The sequence below is a fragment of the Giraffa tippelskirchi genome, chromosome 7 (genome assembly GCF_054371585.1).
Source record: "Giraffa tippelskirchi isolate mGirTip1 chromosome 7, T2T-mGirTip1v1.2.pri, whole genome shotgun sequence".
NCBI lineage: Eukaryota > Metazoa > Chordata > Mammalia > Artiodactyla > Giraffidae > Giraffa > Giraffa tippelskirchi.
The window spans coordinates 59069521-59088273 of record NC_137281.1 but is presented as its reverse complement, the minus strand read 5'-3'; the positions used below and the strand labels follow the sequence as shown (position 1 = coordinate 59088273).

The 18753-nt window shown below is 47.5% G+C and overlaps 1 protein-coding gene and 1 pseudogene across 3 annotated transcripts in view; both read right to left on the bottom strand.

Moving 5' to 3' along the window:
* The window catches only part of IL34 (interleukin 34), a 62225-nt gene extending 48204 nt beyond the window's left edge, over positions 1 to 14021 (bottom strand). The window contains exon 1 of one of the 2 annotated variants that reach the window (XM_081508782.1): positions 13855 to 14021. The gene's annotated coding sequence lies outside the window, so the exon portion shown is untranslated. The remainder of the gene's footprint in view (positions 1 to 13854) is intronic. The other variant, XM_081508783.1, reaches the window with a different exon arrangement.
* LOC145513746 (heterogeneous nuclear ribonucleoprotein A1 pseudogene) lies at positions 4681 to 9430 on the bottom strand (annotated as a pseudogene). The gene is made up of 3 exons (XR_014059712.1): positions 9391 to 9430; positions 7233 to 7349; positions 4681 to 6236 (listed from the first exon to the last, which is right to left on the bottom strand). The product of XR_014059712.1 is annotated as a heterogeneous nuclear ribonucleoprotein A1 pseudogene (transcript).
* Positions 14022 to 18753: the final 4732 nt, after the last annotated feature.

Here is an 18753-nt window from a genome sequence, read left to right as displayed (position 1 = left end):
GGCTCTTTATGACCCCATGGATTGTATAGCCCACCAGGCTCCTCTGTCGGTGATTTCTCCAGATAAGAATACTAGAGTGGGAAGCAATTAACTTCTCTAGGGAATCTTTCCTGACTCAGGGGTCAAACCTGGGTCTCCTGCCTTGCAGGTAGATTCTTTACCATCTGAGCCACCAAGGAAGCCCTATGTTATGTATATTTTACCACAATAAAAAAAGCAAAAACAACTAAAAAAATATTGCACGTAAGTGGACGTGTGCATTTTCGGAGAAAGAGGAGGGTTCTCTGCTTTTCCCAGCCTAACGCAGAGAAAAGACAACTGTCTCCTCTCACAGGACAAGACTCTCACGATCCTTTCTTTGCTCCATGGAGCCAGGATCACCAAGGGGTCAGGCTCTCATCCCTGGAGTCCAACCCTCCCCTCACACGATGACTGACTGGCCTCAATGCCTTTGCACTTGCTGTTCCCTGAGCATAAAGCCCTTCCCCCATCCCCTGCCAGCCTAATTCTCTTTCCTCCCATTTCCCTTTCCCCTCACCCACACCCTCCCAGACACTTTTGCATGCTGCCCTGGACCCACAGAAGATCCAGTTTGCTCCAGCTGCTCCCTTTCCAAGGGAGCTGTCTCCCTGTATTCCTTCCATCCCCACCCCCCAACATGCGCACCCCCATCCCTGCAGTGCCCCTCTTCCTTTGACCTGATCACAATGTCCTGAGCCAGGTGGGAGGTCACTGTCTCTGTTCTAGTTGGGAGGTCCTCAAAGTCTCAAACTTCTTCTAACTCTGTCCCCTGACTTTTCAATTCTGGTTAGGCACAGCATAGCCAATCAACGGCCAGGAGAGGCTGAGCCAGTCCCTTCTTTACCAATTCAGGAATGTCCCAAGTGGAGAACAATGGAGAAAACAGAAATCTGGGTGAACAGAGCAGCCTTGTTTTTCATTTTTTGGCTCATCACAGAGAATGGACTGTGGGGACTCGGGCAGGCTGAGCATGGTGCCAGGGAGCCTGGCTTTGGCTTCTCCTTACTAATTTGGGACCTAGGGAGCAAATCAGTTCCTTTCTGTAGGCCTCACTTCACCCATCTGAAAAATAGAGCTTGAGAAACTCCTGTTTGAACTGAGTTGGGAAGGAGTGGTGGAAGGGAAATGGGGGTGTTTGCAGAAGTCCCCGCTATGGGGAGTGTGTTGGTCACACAAGGCCTAACTTCCCGCAAAGGTTTGGCCTCACACTTGTTGAGTTTGGGTTCAAGCCCGGCTCTAATAAGACCATTGGCAGGAACACAGGCCCTGGCGCACAGGCTCTGTTCTGGCTCATCGTCACACTTGCTTTGTTACACCTTCCAAGGGCAATGGGGCCTGTGTTTCATAACAGCTATCATAGCTGTAATTAAACAACTATGCATTAGTAGTTTTGAATCTCCCACCCCTCTGGAACATAAGCCCCACTGAATTCCTAGCTCAGTGCCTACCATGAGGAGAATTCAATTACCGTGTTAATTAACGCAGAGAGACCTGCAAGGGAGGCCTGGTCTGTCTTTCTAACAGGCATCAGTATCCCAGCTAAGGTAGAATCAGAGGGAGTCCCCTGGTCCCAAGCCACTTGGAACCGAGAGGTCTGGGGCCAGGAGGAGTCAGTCGCCAACCTCCCCCCACCTCGCCCTCATCACACACATCAGTCTGACCCAGGACCCTCCCCAGTTCCACCATGACCCCTACTCTTGCCCATGCCCCCTGTATGAGAACCTGAAACTTAGAGGGGTCAGAGCTAAATTCTGCTCTACATGCGTTCCGGACCCGAGCCTCTCCCACGTGCCGGGGACTGGCACACGAAGACAAAAAGCTGCAAACCCAGCTGGTGGGGAGGCCATATCACAGAGCAGGCGGCCAAGGAGGAAGGAGGCGCGGAAGACGCGAGGCTGGGAGGGGCGGGGCTTCAAAACCCGCCTAATAGACGAGAAACTGCTCAAGGTTCTTCACCGGGGACCCAGCCGGAAAGGGCGGTTCTTCAAGATCTTCCAGAAACGTCTGTTTCCAGAGACACGGCCCACAGACTAGCAGGCGGGTCCCTCTCTCCACGGCACAGTGGTGGGCACCCTCGGGTTCCACCACAACCCCCTCCCCTCCCCCACCTTTCCCACAGCGCGCCTCAAACTCAAGCCAGCCTCGAACCTAGGCAGAGGTAAGGCAGAAGCCAGCTGGAACCTTCAGAGCGAGCATGGCCTTGATGTTAGACTTCCAGCTTCCAAAACCGTAAGCGACAAAACGTCTGGGGCGTGTGACGTGTCCGACTTGATGGCAGGTGCCCAGCTTTATGTCGGGGGCTCTGGCTTTTCCCTGTGTGCCCTGGGTTTACATCACGTGTCCGGCTTTACGTCACGTTCCCTGGCTTTCTGTCAGGTGCAGAGGCTTTCTGTCACGTTCCCTGGGTTCACATCACATGTCCGGCTTCACATCACGTGTCCTGACTTCACGTCACGTTCCCTGCCTTTCCGTCATGTGCCCTGCCTTTCCCATCACGTAGGCCCTGCCTTTTCGTCACGTTCCCGGCTTTATGTCACGTGCCTTGCTTTTACATCAGTGGCTTTGCTTCAGTTGCCGACACCTGTCTTTCCACATCTTTTCCATGCTCACACCAATACATGAGCGTGTATATACACATAGAAAGGATGTTTGCTTACTTGTGTAAATAAAATAAGATCAGCAAATCCATATAACTTGCTTTCTTCTCCATTGGCACAGAGGGCATATCTACAAGTCAGCAATCTAATTTTTTATCCCATGGAGTGAGCACGCACAGATATCCTCTTTTATAAACAGGATCAGAGCAGACAGGGTGAAGGCTGGGTATTGTAGATATTTTCAGTTGCACCAAAATCTTTCTTTTTCTTTTCCTTCTCTTTCTTCATCTGCAGCCCTACACAAGCAACCCTGATGAGAAGCCTTCACTACCTTCTTCATGCTCCTGTATGTTTATACAGAAATACACAGGCAAATACAAGCGTGGGGTTTGAAGTCAAGTTTGGCTTTATTTGGAATTGCTTTGCCAAAAGGAGATCATATTAACACCCATCTCCATTTCTTACTTTTCTCACTCAAGAATAAAATCCTTAAGGGAAATCCCTCCAAATCTTTTTTTGCAGTTTTTTTGATTGTGGTAAAATATACATAGCATAAAATTTAGCATACAATTCAAGAGTGCTAAATATTTTCATGTTGTTGTACAATCTCCAGTACTCTTCATCTTGCAAAACAGAAACTCTATACCCATTCAACAACTCCCTTTCCTCCTGCCTCCTCCGTCCGCACCGGCCACATCCTGGCCACCAGCATTCTACTTTCTTTCTCTATGAATTTTCCAGCCAGGAGTAGTTTTTAGGATCACTTTCTGGCCTAGGGACTCTAGGATCACATGAGTAGTGTAAATTTAATCCCAAATCCAAAAGAGGGCAGATGTGTGATTATATATTTCTGAGAGGAGGCCTTCCTCTTCTCCAACCAGATCCATTCCAGGTTAGAAAAGCTTCCTCCTCTGCCTTAGTGGTTGAATTTTTTCTGGCCTAACTTCACTTAAAAAAGGCTTAAACCCTTGAGAGTCTCAGCTGTAAGTGGGGATCTCATTTCTACCTCCCTGCCTCATGTAGGCTCAAAACTTTGACCCTAGTCTCTATGGCTATTCCAGTCTACTTCCCTGGGTTATCCAGACCAGTGAAAGGCTCTCTGGGAAGGCAAAGCAGCCTTGCTCCCTCCCAACTTCCTTTACTGTCTTGCCCAGGGGCTGTCCATGCAGCTCGGCTATGCATAAAAAAATGTGCTGATTGTTTTGTATCCTGAATTTCTGGATCCTTTTGTAGTTTCCCTGAAAAACTATCAAATCTTACATCTCATTGAAAAGGAGCCTCACTTACACTTCTTTTTCCTTATGTTGGTTTTAGCTATAACCTTACACGGCCTTTTTCTTTATTTCTGTAATGAAACTAGAGCTCTGGTGATCACCAGGCAACAGCCGGGTGCTCAGAGGAAACTAGCAGAAAGAGGGAAAAAGAGTCAGAGCTCCCAGTCTGCGCTGGGGATGACCAGGGAGATGGTGCTCCCTCTGCTTCAGGGGTGTTTGGGGCCCATAAAATCTGGGTTGATAATGTTCAGTATCCGTGAGAAGAAGCTCGGGCTACTTCAGCTTGAATAAAAAGACTAAAAGGACAATGATGATTAGCAGCATAATAATAGCTAATGTGAATCACTTTATGTCATTTATCTCCTTTCCACCACTACAATATGTACATCAATACCAGAGTTAGAAATTCTCACCCTCTTTTTTTTGGCTGTGCCTTGCGTCTTGCAGGATCTTAGCTCCCTGACCAGGGATTGAACTTGCACCTTCAGCAGTGAGAGTGCAGAGTCCTAACCACTGGACCTTCAGGAATTCTCTCACCCTCACTTTAAAGATGAGGAAACCAAAGCTCAGAAAGTTTTATAAGCTGCCAAAAATCACACAGCTAGCAAATGGGACAGCAAGTATTAAATCTGAATATGTCTGACCCCAAAGCCCTTGCTGATAACTCCACATTAGAGGGCAGTCTGAAGGCAAAAGACCACATTCTCCCACCCAGGAGCTTTATGCAGCTAGAACGTGACTGTGAAGCTAAGGGAAGCCCAGCATATGAGATGAAGCCCCAAAGAATCTTTTTTTTTTTTTTAAAAAAGACATTTATTCAGCGTCATCATCAGACTATTACATTTAGCAATCAACAGCATGGGTGCAAAAAAAAAATCTACATTAAAACCCTTTGTTGGAATGCTTTACACTTTCAACAGAACAGAAACTAAAATAACCTGTTATACAATTAGTCCCAAGTACAGTCCTCAAGTGTTTTGCCCATACACATGAGTATTGTCTAAAACATGTCTTCTTTGTAGCAGCTAGGCCCTGCCACCACTGTGCTTGGCTGAGTTCACAAATCTGTTGTAACCTGTAGCTTCCCTGTCACTTCTCTGGCTCTCCTCTCCTGCTAAGCTTTGTTTCCTGGCAGCAATTAAAACCTTCTGCCACTGCCATAGCTACTGCTGCTGCTGGAACCACCATAGCCACCTTGGTTTCGTGGTTTGGCAAAGTATTGGCCTCCACCACCATAGGGGCCAGAACTTCTGCCTCCAAAGTTTCCTCCTTTCATGGGTCCAAAATTTGAATTGATTGTTCTAATTGCCAAAATCATTGTAGCTTCCGCCACCTCCAAAATTGCTTCCACTACCACCGCCAAAGCCGCCTCCGCCTCCACCGTTGTTATAGCTCTCATAGCTGCCACTCCCGCCATAGCCACTGCCCTGGTTTCCATAACCCTGTCCACCACTTCCATAGCCTTTGCTTCCTCCAGAGTAACCAGGGCCGCCTCCTCCATAACCACCATCATTACCAAATCCATTATAACCATCCCCACTGCCACCATATCCGCCACCACCACAGCTGCCACCAAAGCCACCTCGACCACTGAAGTTTCCTCCACGACCAAAGTTGTCATTCCCACCGAAACCACCTCCACGACCGCCTCCAAAGTTTCCAGAACCACTTCGACCTCTCTGGCTGGATGAAGCACTAGCCATCTCTTGCTTAGACAGGGCTTTTCTCACTTCACAGCTGTGGCCATTCACAGTGTGGTATTTCTGAATGACAATCTTGTCTACAGAGTCATGGTCATCAAAGGTTACAAAAGCAAAGCCTCTCCTTTTGCCACTGCCTCGGTCAGTCATGATTTCAATCACTTCCATTTTCCCATACTGTTCAAAATAATCTCTCAGGTGATGTTCTTCAATGTCTTCTTTAACATTAATGCCACCAACAAAAATCTTTTTCACAGTTAAGTGGGAACCAGGTCTTTGAGAATCTTCTCTTGAGACGGCCCTCTTTGGTTCCACAACTCTTCCGTCCACCTTGTGTGGCCTTGCATTCATGGCCGCATCCACCTCCTCGACCGTGGCGTATGTGACAAACCCGAAGCCTCTGGAGTGCTTGGTGTTTGGATCCCTCATTACCACACAGTCTGTGAGCGTTCCCCATTGCTCAGAATGGCTCCTCAGACTCTCATTGGTTGTTTCAAAGCTCAATCCTTCGATGAAGAGCTTCCGCAGCTGTTCAGGCTCTTTGGGAGACTGATTTAGACATGACGGCAGTGGAGGCGGGGAAGACTTCAACGATGCTTTCTCGGCGGAGTCCACGAGCAGAAAGCGCCCCAAAGAATCTGATGCTGGAGGGGTAACCTGAGCACCCTGCAACTTCACAGAGGGACCCAGAGGTTGCCTCTGGGAATCAGCCTCTGAAGTAGCATATGCACAGAGGCTAGGAATATGAAAAGAAGGAATAGCTGAATCAACTCAAGAGTGATTCGGGAAGCTTCTGGGCTCAGTAGTGTACCCTCCCATCCTTTTCTAATATCCCCCACTTCTCCCAGCATCTGTCATCTCCCCCAGCATCCTCTCTTCACTCATTGTCCCTTCATCTTCCCTAGAATCCCCTCATTTCTCCCAGAAGCTTTATCAGCAGGTCCATTCCAGAAACACGTTCACACATCAACCAGTATTGCCTCATCTCCTTAAGTCTAATGCACAACTGATTATAAAATGCACCAAAATTATATGTAACACTGAGAAAGAAGAAAAAAACTGTCAATTAAATTGTGATTTGCCATTGATCCTGATTTCAAAGGAGTTGTTAAAATGCAGGGAGTGGGAGAAAAGTGTGTTTTAGAATCAGTGGAATGTGGTAACACTAAGAGCATCTTGCTGGCTTCCCTGAGAGTTACAGACTATTTCCATATGCAGTGTCTTGCTGTTAATGGCTAGTAAGCAGGCACTATATGCCCAGAACCACCGTAGGCTCTTGGGGATTCAGTTCTTTGCTCTTATGGAAATCACAGGCTAGTTGGTGATCTTGGGAGGCAGGCCCAGAGAACATGTACAGAATGAATCAAGGCTAGTCTATATGGTGTGGACGGTAAATGTAATACGTGCTTGAACAAAGGATGGATCAAATTCGGCCAAAGTGGTCCAAGTAGGCTTCATGGAGGGGAGAAGGAGACTCAAGCCAGAGGATGAAGGGTGGAAAACGGGGACAAGAGACATTACTGAGGAGGGAGAAGTGAGGATAAAGTGAGCAAGGAATGGAGATGAGGCTACAGGGCAAGTGCTCGGGACAGCAGAGAAGGTCCTTTGTCCAGAGCTGAGGAGCAGCATCAGGGTATCACGGGAGTCCACGCTGGACAGGCAGGACAAAACCAGACTACAGAAGGCCTTGAAAGCCACACACCTCTTGGTGTGCCAGGCATCACAGAGCCAGTACAGGTTGTGAGCAGGGGAGTAACCTGGTGAACACATGCAGGGAACACTGATGTGCAAGATGAGCTGGAGGCAGAAGCCAGGACATCAACCGTTCCTCTAAGCCCTGTGATGAAGGAAGGTGGCCTCTGAGGGGTCTTTAATGGAGGTTCACATGCCTGAAAAGCCTGGGGAACAGTTCTTGCCGGAGGTCTGAGCCACGCCTTGAGGGAAAGGACTCCCAGACCCTTTACGAAACTGTTCCTACAGGGCCTGGGCCAACTGGGCATTTGCCTGCTGTATTCCCAGGAGGCACAGCTATATGAAGAACCATCTTCTACTCAGTAAAACTGGTACCACTTATTAGATGCAAGGGCTGAAGAACACATTGCTTATATTTGTACAGAGTGTCAATCACCACATAAGTGGGTCTTACCTGGTGGTCCAGTGGCTCTGTGATCCCAATGCAGGGGGCCAGGGTTCGATCCCTGGCCAGGGAACTAGATCCCACATACAACTACTAAGAGTTTGCATGCCACAACTAAGATGCAGCACAGCCAAATAAATAATTTTTTTAAAAAGATCACCATATAGGGAATTCCCTGGTGGTTCAGAGGTTGGGAATCCGCCTGCCAATGCAGAAGACATGGGTTCGATCCCTGGTCCAAGAAGATCCCACATGCCACAGAGCAACTAAGCCTATGCACTGCAACCACTGAGTCCATGTGCTCAGCGAGCCTGTGAGCCACAGCTAAGAGTAGCCCCTGCTCGCCGCAATCAGAGAAAGCCCGTGCACAGCAATGAAGAACCAGCAGAGCCAAAAATAAATAAACCCATAAATGTGTAATGCCAGAGTGAACCCTAATGTAGACTATGAACTTTAGTAATGTATTAATAATGATTCATCAACTGTACCAAACTTATCACATTAATAACCCATGTTAGTAATATGGGGTACTGTGTATCTGTGGTAGCATGGCCACATGGAGCTCTCTACACTTTCGCCTCAACTGTTCTGTAAATTTAAAACCGTCCTTAAAAAAAAACACTAAGTATTACTGAAAACTGAAAAAGTATACAATGAAAATGATTCATCCACTGTTATGGGTTTTGCCAGCAGATAGCCCAGGGTTTAAGTCCCAGATTCTAAACCAGCCTCAGCTTCCTCCTCTGGGGTTAACAGTCACGCATTATAGGCTCACAGGTTCCAGAACGCCATTGCTGATTAGGTTGCCTATGTGATTTCCATGGACAAGGAGAAGAGGAGTCTTCTCTTGGCTGGGAGGCAGACCAGGGCAAGCAAGACCGGGAGGCACCTTCTGCACAGCTGTCATCTAAGAAAGGTTTCCCAGCTGTGGGAGGACGCTGAAAAGTACCTGGCCCCAGCCCAGCCTCTTCTGGGCCAGCTGGTTTGCTGGCCTCTGTGCCTAACTCGCTTCACTGGGGCCTGGGACAGAGCCTCCAAGGAGGCCAGCAGGATGGCTACCCAGCCTGACACCAGTGCAGGGAGAGGGGAGGGGGCCTGCACAGCAAGGAGGGCCAGAAGGACCCCCAGCCTGCTCTGGTGCACCCCTCCTCTGTGAGGCCCTGGGGAGCCCCAGATCACCTTCTTCATCCATGAAACAGCACTTCCCAGGCCCGCTCCCAGAGTGGCAGTGTGGCAGTGAGGGTGCCAGGAGGCAGTGGGGGAGAAACCTTAAGGGTACATTACACAGCCAAGCGGCAAGTGGCACTATTCCTACCGCTGTCAGATCAGCTACCAGTGTAAAGCCTCCAAGGCCCCCAAGGGGAGAGAGAAAGACTCCTGATTTCTAAACACATGAATTCACCTCTCCAAGCCTCAGTCACCTCATCTGTAATATGGGAGAATCCCAGGCTCTGTATGGATTGGGTGAGAAAGTGCCCATCTGGCATGGAGATCCCTTTATCTTTATTTTCAGAAAAAATTTTGGCTACATGTAGAATCTTAGTTCCCCAACCAGGGATTGAAGACTGGTTGGGGAACCAGTCTGCAGCAGGAGCACAGAGACTTAACCACTGGGCCCCCAGGGAAGTCGAGAGATGTCTTTACATGGTAGCTCCCTGCACCTCCATAAGGTGTCAAGGCCAGCCCCACTAACTGGGTCATTCCGTAAGACCACCGTCCCGGCCAGGGCTCCCTCTGTAACTCTGAGGACACAGGAGGCCATCATACTGCCACTGTTAGGGATGGCATTTATTGACTTGTGGGTGCTAAGCCTGTGAACCTGGACAGATTGAATCATGCAGACAAGGTCTTGGCACCCAAAGAGCTGCGTTGGGAAAAAAAAGTTGCAAAAAAAGACAGAATGAACTCACTCAACAGCTATGGGAAAGACTTGGAACCTTGAAGAGAGTTGTCAAGCAGGTCCTGTTTACCAGAAGGCGAAGGGGGATGTTGAGTGACCAGGAGCCTGGCTCTCAATCAAGGCCAGTGTTGTCTGCAAAGGGTTAACTTTGAACCCTGGAGCCAAGCAGGTGGGGCCTGGCTCTGTAGAGAAACCAGATGGAGGGAGCGGGGCAGCTGCTAAATCCCTGCCTTGTGAGAGTGTCAGCACCCAGGGACTGTGGGCCAGGGGCAGGGTAGCAGGGAGCAGCCAGCTTGCAGAGGCAGAGGGCTGGTGCCAGACTGCTTGGGTTCTAACTCCAGCTCTGTGGCCTACTGGCTGACCTTGGGTGGGAGACTTAAGCCCTGGGCCTCAGTTCCCAGCTGTAAAATGAAGATGATAGTAGCACCCACCATCTGGGGTTGTGGTGAGGATCTCAAATCAAGCCAGTTCAGCACTCAACACAGTCTGTACCCAGAATGGCAGTAGCTATCATTACTGTTATTTAGGGGAAGGCTGGCAGCATGCCTTCCCCCTTGTCTGCCCTCTCCCTCTGACTTGGGTCCCATCTTTACACGGGCCTGGACTGATCACAGCAGAGAGGCACAGAGCCTAGGAAACCCTCTGGCCCTACACTTGCCTCATGCAAGAGTCTCATCTGCAACTTGCCCAAACTCTCCTTACATGCCTCTACTAATGGGGAGCTCAGTACTCCATAAGACAGCCCATTCCACATTCAAACAGCTCTGATCACAAGTTCTCCAGGTGGATCCAAAACCTCCTCCCTTTCAAACTGCCCCTTAGTGGAAGTGATATTTTTTTGCCAGGGACTTTCCAGTGTCTAGAACCTACTCATCCCACAAATGCTAGGAGCCCTCTGGGCAGAGCCTCAGTCATTCCTTCAGGAAGTCTCCCCTGAACCTCATCCTGAACATCTCATGCAGAACAACACAACTGCTCCCCACAGGGACACACGAGTCTTCTCCAGTGCTGGGTCCGTGAGGCAAAAATTCCTGGATGTGCCCAGAACCTGGCGCTAATAATAATTCAATTCACTTGCCTCACTCAATTCTTAATCCCTATGAGGCATATACTACTTATCCCCCCACACCAAGTTTTAAACGGTAGTGGTATACACATAACAGCAAATCTTAACCATTTCTAACTGTCCATGTCAGTGGTATTAAGTACCTTTACATTGTTGTGCAACTGTCACCACCATCTGTCTCTAGAAGTTTTTCATCTTGCAAAACTGAAACTCTAAACTCATTGAACGATAACTTCCCCATCCCCTCCTTCCCCCGGCTCCTGGCAACAACTATTCTACTTAACTGTTTCTACACATTTGACTCCTTTTAGTTACCTCCCATAAGTGTAATCATACAGAATCTGTCTTTCTTTGTCTAGCTTATTTTGCTTAATATCCTCAAGGTTCATCCATGTCATAGCATGCATCCAAATTTCCTTCCTTGAAGGGAAGATTGAGGAGACCTGTGGGTGATAAAGCTTGGATGTGGTGAGAGAGTCCTGAGCCAGAATATGGGCATTCTCATGCTACAAGAGACAGGAGGCACCCAGCAAGGTTGAAGAGCAGGGCCTGACCTTCCACAGTAGCAAGTCCACATCTCTTTGGCCTTTTAGATTCATCGCCCTGACCTCAACCTTCCTCACTGGAGCTACATCCCCACTCATCCACCTCTTCATCCACTTAAGATGGCCCCAAATGAGGAGTCCTGGCTGGTTCTCCAAGCATGGCTATTGAGCCTTCCTGGCTGAAATGCACAGACAGAACTCTCTTGGCAGCTGCTGGGATGCTCTGGAGTACATTCCCAGGATGACTGCAACCCTGTTCCGGGGCACACCAGCCCCCAGTTGTGGGACATGGCTGTCAGACAAAAGTGTGCGGGGTAGCCAGAGCCCGGGAGCTCCCGGGATTCTCACAGACTTAGAGGCCGCCATTCTCAGACTGCCGTGGAGCCTCTCTGGGTCACAGGGTCAGACTGTCCACTTCAGACAGGATGCCTCTTCCTCCCAAGACCAAGGCTGGGTCCTGGACAGCTACCATGGACAGACAGTGTTGCAGGGGTGGGGAGATGTGCCCGCCAGAGACACTTTGCAGACCCCCAGCAGGAAGGAGCTGGAAGAAACCTGAGTGCCCTTAACTCTCAACAAAGGCCGGAGAGAAGACCCTGGCTCTGAGGATGGAAGAGCTGGACCAGAGCCCCAGAGCCCTGGGCCCCGACTCGCAAGCCAGGCTCCCCACACCAGCTTATCTTGTCTCCTTCCTCCCCACCTCTGCCTCACAGATTATTCTTCCCTTTCAAGCGGAGTATCTTGCAGTGCCCAGGCAGCCACTGTCTCCTGTGTCCCTTGGGATGGGCTGTGTATCTGTACCAAGAGCAGGGAGCCTGTGTTATACATCTCTCCCGAGCGTCCAGCACCATGAATGATGAGTGTTTGTTGACTGACAATGAACATGAGTCTTCTGCCTATCTTTTATGGCTAATTCTGGTCCTTTGCCAAAGGCTCTGGAACATGGTCTTGACCTTCCACAGTAATGGGCCCCTAAGTGCCAGCCGCTTGAGCTCTAATTTCATGTAATTCTGTAGCGCAGGTATTAACATTCCCATTTTACAGATGAGGAAACCAACACTCAAAGGAGTCCGTTGACCAGGAATTGGTACAGCCAGGATTAGAACCCAGCCTGGGAGCATTCCTCTGTGCTTCGATATGGCCTCCCAGTAGCCTACCAGGGTGGAAGACAAAAGGTGTGTCTGTCCACAGGCTTCGGGGGAATTCTCCACTCTGTCCAGTGATCCCTTAAACCTGCCCTTTGAGGAAGGCGGCTAAGAGATGGGACTGGTGGCATTCAGATCTGATGGCTGGTGGCTGAGAGTCTGGGTGAACTTCAGAAAGAGGCTGATTTGAACTACTGGTTCCCCAGTGCCCAGTTCACCAGCCTTAGCATGGATTGGGGCAAAGTTAAACAAACAAAAAAACCCATCTCTAACAGGAGGCTGAATTAAAAGAGGGGAAGAGGTCAAAAAGATGCCCTTGAGGTGACTGTCTCAATTCTGCCCAGAGAAAGCCCCAGGTTTGAAAGAGCCTTCCAGGGCTGCTTATTCCGCACCAACATTGTTTTACAAATACTATCTCTGCCTTTCTTGTAATGCTTAGGAGTTTTAAAGTCTGTATTTTACGTGTGAACTAATTGAAGTTATTAGGTGAGGGTTCAAGGTCAGGCAGCTATGCATATAAGCCCAGGCTCTCCTGCCTTCAAAGGCCAAGTCTTAACCACTGTACTAAACTGCCTCCAGCTCACTTCCTGAAAAATTTAGAGAAAACAAGTTCTCCACCCACTCCCTCATGCCATCATGGTCCTGAAAAGTCTTATGAATGAGCTGACCCCCCCCTCATGTGTAACATGAGCTGAGCTACAAAAACGTCCTTGCCCTTTATCCCAAGTGTTTACTCTGGATGGAGAATAAAACCCAAGGAGAGATTAACAGAAAAAATCTAAGAGAAGTTATGTCCACAGAGTTGTCCATAAAAGTCGAATTATTAATCACGAAACACCTGGAAGCAATCTAAACTTCACAACTAAGGGACAAAGGATGCATATCCTGGTGGACACCACACGGACTTAAAAATCAGTTAGTTGGTTTCAATGCAAAGTGCAAAAGCAGACCATTTCATTTTAATTTCAGAATACTGTTGCAGCAAAACCATCTGAAGGAAGAAGTCTAACTTATGCCATTTTATTTTTTTCCTTTCCTTTAGAGAATTTTAAATCAATTTCTGATAAGATAATTCATGTACATAATTCATGCACACAGTAATACATTAAGGTCTAAAAACCAAAGCAATATCCGGTGGAAGAGCCCCCAGTATCCCATGACAACCATTTAAGAACGTGGGTTTGTTGATTTACAAAACTCAGAAGGGAATGCGGAGAGAAGTAACTTGGTTTATAGCTATTTGGATCTGCTTTTTTCCTGCAAAGCTGATGAAAGCAAAGGTTTAAAAAAGAAACAGCAGAGAATTCACACCATTTTTCTAAGAAGTAATTCAGAACTTCTTGCTGGGACTGTTTTTCAAGTCTAGCTCAAATCCCTCTTGCTGTGATCTGTGAAGGAAGCAGCTAAGTTGGGTTTTGGACAAGTCAGGCAAAGAAAACCACGTGAGAGAAAATCAACCACTTTCTTACCTGTTCAAGGACCAAGATACAGTCTTCTAGGGCTTCGCTGGCAGCTTTAAGGGGCTCCAGGGCTTGGAACAGGTACCAAGGGCAGGGGGCAGTGGGTGCCAGGTGGGAAAGGCTGTGGCTTCCCCCAGCCCACAGTCCAGGCTTCCCGACTGATGGGAAGGGCGGGGAAAGCAGGCCACTGCAACTGATTCAGAAACTGGAGCCAGCAAGGGCGGGGCAGGGCCACGTGGCCCCAGCCTGCCTCGGGGAGTGGAGTAGGAGGGGGCCACAAGCCCAGAGGATCAGCCAGGAACTCTTCTGACCAAGTGCGCCAGGCCAGTTAACGGTGGAAGTCCCCAGAACCAAGTCTGGGCTCCCAGGCAGGATGGGCTGTTTTAGGGGGCTACAGCAACTCCTCTCCATAACACATTTATTCCGACAAGAACCCTTCTACAAAACTTACGAGACTGTAGTGATGTAGTACTGTCTGGAGTGCACATGTACACAGGGGGACAAACATCAGAGGAAGAAAAGGCCTTTGATAAATATCATCAGTGTTGAGGACCCGTCAATACCCAGCCTACAGATGGGGACATGAGCCCAGAGAGAGAAAGTATCTAAACCAAGATCACACAGCCAGAGGGCTTCCTTCTTTCCATGACTCCGGGCCTGTCCTGGTGTAATGTGTGATTTGACACAGTATCTGTGGGAGTTCCTGGTGACACAAAAGATGCTCAAGCCCATCTCCAAGGACAAGGAGCACTCTTACTTTGCCTGGGTCAGAATAAGAGCCGAGAACAGTTCTGCCAGCAGTTCTGTGGCCACTGAAGGGGGAGCTCCATCTCTACCTAGTTTTCAGAGCAAGGTCCCTGATGTGCTTAGACCATATTTGGGGTACTTAGGGGTGGTCCAGTTCCCCAAGGGAGCCTTGCAGGATCTTAGTTCCCTGGCTAGGACTGAACACAGGCCACGGCAGTAAACGCGCCAAATCCTAACCATTGGACTGCCCGGAATTTCCCTCAAGAAATCCTTCAGCTTCCCTACCAGCAGACAAGTAGAGAGCAAGGGATTGGGGAAGGGCTGTGTTCAAAGCATTAAACTATCCAAGATAGTTTGCAGGTTTCCCTGATACAAGCACAGGATCCTTCACTAAGAGGTCCCTTATTTAACATTTAGGATTCCACAGCACCTGGTTTGGGAAATGCTAGCCTAGATATTAGCATGTCTTATTCTGAATGTTAATGCTTGGCACAAGTACTTATTCAAGAAATTTCTCAAGAAATGGTTTCTCAATTGGACTGACAAAACCGGATTCCTGGTTTGGCCCTGGACTTCCAGTAAGACAATAATGCCGACATTTGGAATGTACTGGGTTGGCCAAGAAGCTCGTTAGGATTTTTCCATGTTACAGAAAAACTGAAACCAACTTTTTGGCCAACCCAATACTATGGCTAATTCCCTGCTCCCATCTGCAAGACAGCGACTATACTGGCCACACCCTCAGCAAGGGCTTGCTGTATTTGTGCCCAAATGAGCCGTAGCAGTCAGGCAGCCCATGGGAAGACAGATGGGGTGGAAGTGATAAGGGTACAGCCACAGGATGGGGCCCCGCAGAAGTCTGAACAAAACCCCACTGTGCCCTCTCTGGGACCTCGTGGCTTAAAGGGATACCCCTTTCTTTCAAGGCATCACGTATAGGAGTGCAGTTCAAGATGGGGGTGGCTCCAGGTCTCCTGAGGATTTTGGACCCAAGTTCAGTGGCCAAACCTTCTCAGATCCCCAGAAGCTCAATGGAAAGTACTTTACTGTTACTATGATAACCCCTAGAGGTTGGTCTTATTTTACAGAAAGGAAGCTGAGGCCCAGCTTAGAGACTGGTGAACCCAGGTCATGTGACTTCGCATCCAGTGTTCTACTGTGGACTTCACTCCCACTTTTACACGTGGCAAATGGGATCTGGTTTCTGACTGACTGACGTGAAGTCCCTCTCTTCAGCTGCAGCGTCAGCTCCTTAAAGGCAAGCGACTCCTCAGTGAGCCTTGTTTACAGCACTACATGCACCCACCCCCAAGGACTCACAGTGAATGCTGACACTTTTCACCATCATGTCACACTAGCTCACACACATTTTACTCATGACCCCAAATTATTAACTTTGAAAACTCTCTTGAAATTGACCTAATCAAAAGCAGGTCTCATTCCCGGACATTTTGCTTTCCAGAAAAGGGTAAATTCTGCTGTGTGGGCCTGTGGGATAAAATTTTGAGGACCAGACTCTAGAAGACAGAGGTGGGGAACTGAGGTGATTTGTTTGACCCAGGGATCACAGCCAAACCTTACTGGGTACTGACTGAACTGCTGGATTTAGAGGGTGAGGTGGTACTGACTCTTTAGCTTTGTCCTCTCGGGCAAACTTGGTGTTCTGATTTCTTTTGCTTCATTTTAAACAAAAAGCAATGTTCCCTCCAGTTTCACTGGAAACCTAGTGGTTTCCAGTTCTGATTATTACCAGATTGTCAAACAGACAGATGCCCAGTCATCCCTAGCAGACTAATTTGGGGCAGAACAGATATTGCCACTGCAACAGGTTCCTTGAGCTAAAATCTTTGGCTGTGTACCCTCTGATTTCCCCCAGAAGTCCCAAGGCTGTGTCTGTTTTATCTGAGGAAACTAGAGACATGGGCCTTAGTCTTGCTGGCAGATTCACCTCACCACCAGACTCAGAGGAACAGAAACTACTTTGTTATAGACTCCTGGGTGCAGTAGAACAGACATTCGAGGAGGTGGCACACAGTAGGTGCTCAGTAAACACTGGTGGAATTAATGAATGTAGCACCATGTACCATCTTCTAGTGGATTAGGCATGTCTCTTGATGTTGACTTCCAAAGCCTCTACAGAAACACCTCTTGGTTATGTTGATGCAGAGTGGTGAAGGGGATTTTCCTGAGTGCTGTGGAGTCCACATCCATTGACTTCAGTTCAAACTTCATACAAGGTCCACATAGTGGGTTATCAGATCCCCAAATATAAATCAGCCACTGACAACAGAGGTGTTGAGTCCTACCTACATATACCAGTCATCTGTATCCCTACATTCTGTTTTTGAACATTTCACTTCAGCACCAGAGCTCTGTATATGGCCCTTAAACATATTTTAAGGGTACAATAAACTTAAAATAGTCACATAAAATATTATATATGCAAATGAGCAAGTGGATGATTCACGCAAACACATGCCATTTCTATTTTGAATAGAAACAGAATTTAGGAATTAAAAAGAAAAAAAAAAAAGCTGAAAGCCAAGTTGATTCATCTGCAGAATTCTCCAAACGTTTCTGGCTTCCCACCAACAACCTCGAGAGGCTGCAGTGGTGGGAGCAGCATGGGTTCCGGAGACGAGAGCTCTCCCTATGAGTAAGTGAACCTCAAGAGCCTTTTCCAGTCCCAGCAGCTGTCTTGCTAGCAATACATTAAAAAAAAAAAAAACAGATAAAAGCTGACATTCCACCCACAGTCCAACTTGAACCCCCTCCACCCAAGGAATGCTATTCCTAGCAAAAGATCTTCCAAATGAAACAACATCTGTGGAACCTCTACTCGTGAGGTCAGGGAAACGCTGAGGCAGTTAAAAATTTTTGAGTTCTTTTTTCAGACCCAAGTTGCAGAGACTTAAAGGCAGCAGAATAAGAGCAATCCTAATAACCAAGGGTAAATGCCTTGGTGGGGTGACATTGCTCCTGTTCTGTGGCAGCCTCTAATGTGTGTTCTGCAAAACAGCAGAGTTCTCCATTTACCGGGTTACACAACTAAACCAAAGGAGTTGATGTGGTCCCCTTAACACAGATGCAGTTTGCGATTTAGCCTCATCCAATCACTAAATTTTACTAAAAACTTTCTGTAGGTCCTACAGCAGAAACTCTGAGCTAGACAAGACTGGTCTCAACATATTCAAGCCTAATTCCTTGTGTCTGTGATCCTAAAATTCCATTTGTCAGAGTCCTGTTTTGCAGAGAACAAGCAAACTCATGGACATGCAGAGGAAGCTCAATGGTGACAATTCCTGGATACAACACCTAAAAACTCAAGCAACAAAATAAAAAGATGAACAAGTGGGAGGGACTCCATTAGACTATCATACAGCAAAAGAAACAAAGTAAAAGACATCCTATGGAATGAGAAAATTATTTGCAAGCCAGGTATCTAATAAAAGGTTAACATCCAAAAACATAAAGAACTCATAGAACTCAACAAGGAAAAACACAAAAAATCCAATTGAAAAATGGGCAAAGGACCTGAACAGGCTTTTTTCTTTAGAAGATACATGAATGGCCAACAGGTACATGAAAAGATGCTCAACAAAACTAGTCATTAGAAAAATGCAAATCAAACTACAATATGCTAAATAAGTTCTCACCTGTTAGAACCAGCATGAAGAAAATAAGAGAGAAATGGTGCTGAGGATGTGAGGAAAAGGGGACCCTCGTGTACTGTTGGTGGGACTGTAAACTGGTACAGCCACTGTAGTACAGCACAGAGAACTCTCAAAAACTTGAAAATGTGGTGTGTATGTATAGTAAAATATTCAGTCATAAAGAAGGACTTTATCCATTTGCAGAATTGGATAAATCTTGAGGGCATTATGCTGAACTGAAATAAGCCAGACACAAGGTGACAAATCATCCTATCACTTCACTTATATACAGAATCTTAAAAAAACCAAATAACAAAACTTACAGAAAAAGATCAGATTTGTGAGGGAAGGAGTGGAGGGGAGAATGGGAGGACAGGACACTATAACAGAGGTCAAAAGATAGAACTTCCAGTTAAAAGAGACGTAAGTACTAGGAATATAATGTACAACATGATGACTAAACACTGCTATGTGATATATGTTAAAGTTGGTAACAATTGATCCTAAG